Below are 5,000 nucleotides of genomic sequence, written 5' to 3' on the forward strand. Positions count from 1 at the left end.
GCTATCACGGGTAAAGGTACGTGGACGGCCTGCTAGCGGGCTAGCGCGGGTCTCGACGGCGGGGAAGGTACGCGATCGGCCTGCTAGCGGGCTATCACGGGTAAAGGTACGTGGACGGCCTGCTAGCGGGCTAGCGCGGGTCTCGACGGCGGGGAAGGTACGCGATCGGCCTGCTAGCGGGCTACCACGGGTAAAGGTACGTGGACGGCCTGCTAGCGGGCTAGCGCGGGTCTCGACGGCGGGGAAGGTACGCGATCGGCCTGCTAGCGGGCTACCACGGGTAAAGGTACGTGGACGGCCTGCTAGCGGGCTACCGCGGGTCTCGACGGCGGGGAAGGTACGCGGTCGGCCTGCTAGCGGGCTATCACGGGTAAAGGTACGTGGACGGCCTGCTAGCGGGCTAGCGCGGGTCTCGACGGCGGGGAAGGTACGCGATCGGCCTGCTAGCGGGCTACCACGGGTAAAGGTACGTGGACGGCCTGCTAGCGGGCTAGCGCGGGTCTCGACGGCGGGGAAGGTACGCGATCGGCCTGCTAGCGGGCTACCACGGGTAAAGGTACGTGGACGGCCTGCTAGCGGGCTACCGCGGGTCTCGACGGCGGGGAAGGTACGCGGTCGGCCTGCTAGCGGGCTATCACGGGTAAAGGTACGTGGACGGCCTGCTAGCGGGCTACCACGGGTAAAGGTACGTGGACGGCCTGCTAGCGGGCTAGCGCGGGTCTCGACGGCGGGGAAGGTACGCGATCGGCCTGCTAGCGGGCTACCACGGGTAAAGGTACGTGGACGGCCTGCTAGCGGGCTAGCGCGGGTCTCGACGGCGGGGAAGGTACGCGATCGGCCTGCTAGCGGGCTACCACGGGTAAAGGTACGTGGACGGCCTGCTAGCGGGCTAGCGCGGGTCTCGACGGCCGGGAAGGTACGTGGTCGGCCTGCTAGCGGGCTACCACGGGTAAAGGTACGTGGACGGCCTGCTAGCGGGCTACCACGGGTAAAAGTAAGCGGACGGCCTGCTTGCGGGCTCGACGGCGGGGAAGGTACGCGGTCGGCCTGCTAGCGGGTCTACCGCGGGTAAAAGGTACGTGGACGGCCTGCTAGCGGGCTACCACGGGTAAAGGTAAGCTGGCGGCCTGCTAGCGGACTACCGCGGGTCTCGACGGCGGGGAAGGTACGCGGTCGGCCTGCTAGCGGGCTACCACGGGTGAAGGTACTCGGACGGCCTTGCTAGCGGGCTACCGCGGGTCTCGACGGCCGGGAAGGTACGTGGTCGGCCTGCTAGCGGGCTACCGCGGGTAAAGGTACGTGGACGGCCTGCTAGCGGGCTACCACGGGTAAAAGTAAGCGGACGGCTGGCTACCACGGGTCTCGACCGCGGGGAAAGGTACGTGGTCGACCCGCTAGCGGGCTACCGCGGGTAAAAGGTACTCGGACGGCCTGCTAGCGGGCTACCACGGCTCTCGACGACAGGGAAGGTACGTGGTCGACCTGCTAGCGGACTACCACGGGTAAAAGGTACGTGGTCGACCTGCTAGCGGACTACCACGGGTAAAAGGTACGTGGTCGGCCTGCTAGCGGGCTACCACGGGTAAAAGGTACGTGGTCGGCCCGCTAGCGGGCTACCACGGGGAAAGGTACGTGGCAGGCCGACCACGTACCTTTACCCGCGGTCGAGACCCGAGGGTAGCCCGCTAGCAGGCTTACCACGTACCTCTCCCCGCGGTACCCCGCTAGCAGGCCGACCACGTTACCTTTACCCACTCTTTCAAACCGGCTTGCGACGGTCTGAGGCGTGGTTTAACCGGCAAATTATTTTAATATATAGGCTTACGTGCTTTAATATAACTGCAAGGCGCTTGACATGGCACTGTGGCGTTTACTCCGGCACAAAGGCCCTTCGAATGGCAGGGAGGACCTTCGAATGGAGACCAAGTGGCCACAGAGAGGTATTGTGCCCATTATAAGGGCCACCGTGCCGTTATAAGCTCCAGAGACAAGCCGTACAGCTTGTCTCTGGGACCTTATATGGTCCGCGTTGGAGCATATATGGTCCGGGCTGGACCATATATGAACCAAACCTCTCTCTGACGCGACTTGGTGGACCATCGAAGGTCCAACGGATCTCTCTCTCTGTGGACCATATAAGGTGCACGGTGGGCCTTAAATGGTCCAGCGGGACTCTAGCGGGTCTCGATAACTACTTAGGGTTAGGGTTAGGGTTAGGGTTAGGGTTAGGGTTAGGGTTAGGGTTAGGGTTAGGGTTAGGGTTAGGGTTAGGGTTAGGGCTAGGGTTAGGGTTAGGGCTAGGGTTAGGGTTAGGGCTACGGTTAGGGTTAGGGTTAGGGTTAGGGTTAGGGTTAGGGTTAGGGTTAGGGTTAGGGTTAGGGTTAGGGCTAGGGTTAGGGTTAGGGCTAGGGTTAGGGTTAGGGCTACGGTTAGGGTTAGGGTTAGGGTTAGGGTTAGGGTTAGGGTTAGGGTTAGGGTTAGGGTTAGGGTTAGGGTTAGGGTTAGGGTTAGGGTTACGGCTAGGCTTAGGGCTAGGCTTAGCACCCACTGTAACCCTAGCTTATGTCCTGAGACAACCCTAGTTCAAACCTTCGCGAAGGTGTCGGACGCAAGCACACGGCCGATCAAGAGGGTGTACGATGCCTGCCTTCGTTACCTGAAATTTTATCGTATCATGGAGCGACCTGCTGTAATATTCTTACGTGCGGCTTCCCGATGACAAAAAATTGTTAAGACATACTTTTTGACTGGGGTATAGTTGGCCGGCCTTCGATGGTCGAGACACTTACGTTCGGCTTCCCGATGAAAAAATTCCCAAGGGTCAACATTTTTTACCGACGATAAAGTGGGCCGAGAGACCCGCGGTACTCCGCCCGCATCTAACGTGCGACACCTCGATGAAAATTTCACCCTCGTAAAAATTTTTTACCGAGGGTATAGTTTGCCGGCCTCGATGGTCGAGAGACCCGCGGTAGCCCGGCCGCGTCTAACGTGCGACACCTCGATGAAAATTTCACCCTCGTAAAATTTTTTTACCGAGGGTATAGTTTGCCGGCCTCGATGGTCGAGAGACCCGCGGTAGCCCGGCCGCGTCTAACGTGCGACACCTCGATGAAAATTTCACCCTCGTAAAAAAATTTTACCGAGGGTATAGTTTGCCGGCCTCGATGGTCGAGAGACCCGCGGTAGCCCGTCCGCGTCTAACGTGCGACACCTCGATGAAAATTTCACCCTCGTAAAAAAATTTTACCGAGGGTATAGTTTGCCGGCCTCGATGGTCGAGAGACCCGCGGTAGCCCGTCCGCGTCTAGAGACCCGCGGTAGCCCGTCCGCGTCTAACGTGCGACACCTCGATGAAAATTTCACCCTCGTAAAAAATTTTACCGAGGGTATCGAAGACGCGGTAGCCCGTCCGCGTCTAACTCGACACCTCGATGAAAATTTCACCCTCGTAAAAATTTTACCGGGGTATAGTTGGCCGCCTCTATGTCGAGTATGAGACCCGCGGTAGCCCGTCCGCGTCTAACGTGCGACACCTCGATGAAAATTTCACCCTCGTAAAAAATTTTACCGAGGGTATAGTTTGCCGGCCTCGATGGTCGAGTGAGACCCGCGGTAGCCCGTCCGCGTCTAACGTGCGACACCTCGATGAAAATTTCACCCTCGTAAAAAATTTTTACCGAGGGTATAGTTTGCCGGCCTCGATGGTCGAGAGACCCGCGGTAGCCCGTCCGCGTCTAACGTGCGACACCTCGATGAAAATTTCACCCTCGTAAAAAATTTTTACCGAGGGTATAGTTTGCCGGCCTCGATGGTCGAGAGACCCGCGGTAGCCCGTCCGCGTCTAACGTGCGACACCTCGATGAAAATTTCACCCTCGTAAAAAATTTTTACCGAGGGTATAGTTTGCCGGCCTCGATGGTCGAGAGACCCGCGGTAGCCCGTCCGCGTCTAACGTGCGACACCTCGATGAAAATTTCACCCTCGTAAAAAATTTTTACCGAGGGTATAGTTTGCCGGCCTCGATGGTCGAGAGACCCGCGGTAGCCCGTCCGCGTCTAACGTGCGACACCTCGATGAAAATTTCACCCTCGTAAAAAATTTTTACCGAGGGTATAGTTTGCCGGCCTCGATGGTCGAGAGACCCGCGGTAGCCCGTCCGCGTCTAACGTGCGACACCTCGATGAAAATTTCACCCTCGTAAAAATTTTTTACCGAGGGTATAGTTTGCCGGCCTCGATGGTCGAGAGACCCGCGGTAGCCCGTCCGCGTCTAACGTGCGACACCTCGATGAAAATTTCACCCTCGTAAAATTTTTTTTACCGAGGGTATAGTTTGCCGGCCTCGATGGTCGAGAGACCCGCGGTAGCCCGTCCGCGTCTAACGTGCGACACCTCGATGAAAATTTCACCCTCGTAAAAATTTTTACCGAGGGTATAGTTTGCCGGCCTCGATGGTCGAGAGACCCGCGGTAGCCCGTCCGCGTCTAACGTGCGACACCTCGATGAAAATTTCACCCTCGTAAAAAATTTTTACCGAGGGTATAGTTTGCCGGCCTCGATGGTCGAGAGACCCGCGGTAGCCCGTCCGCGTCTAACGTGCGACACCTCGATGAAAATTTCACCCTCGTAAAAAATTTTTACCGAGGGTATAGTTTGCCGGCCTCGATGGTCGAGAGACCCGCGGTAGCCCGTCCGCGTCTAACGTGCGACACCTCGATGAAAATTTCACCCTCGTAAAAAATTTTTACCGAGGGTATAGTTTGCCGGCCTCGATGGTCGAGAGACCCGCGGTAGCCCGTCCGCGTCTAACGTGCGACACCTCGATGAAAATTTCACCCTCGTAAAAATTTTTACCGAGGGTATAGTTTGCCGGCCTCGATGGTCGAGAGACCCGCGGTAGCCCGTCCGCGTCTAACGTGCGACACCTCGATGAAAATTTCACCCTCGTAAAATTTTTTTACCGAGGGTATAGTTTGCCGGCCTCGATGGTCGAGAGAC

Source organism: Mytilus galloprovincialis, unplaced genomic scaffold (genome assembly GCF_965363235.1).
Source record: "Mytilus galloprovincialis unplaced genomic scaffold, xbMytGall1.hap1.1 HAP1_SCAFFOLD_294, whole genome shotgun sequence".
Classification (NCBI taxonomy): Eukaryota; Metazoa; Mollusca; class Bivalvia; order Mytilida; family Mytilidae; genus Mytilus; species Mytilus galloprovincialis.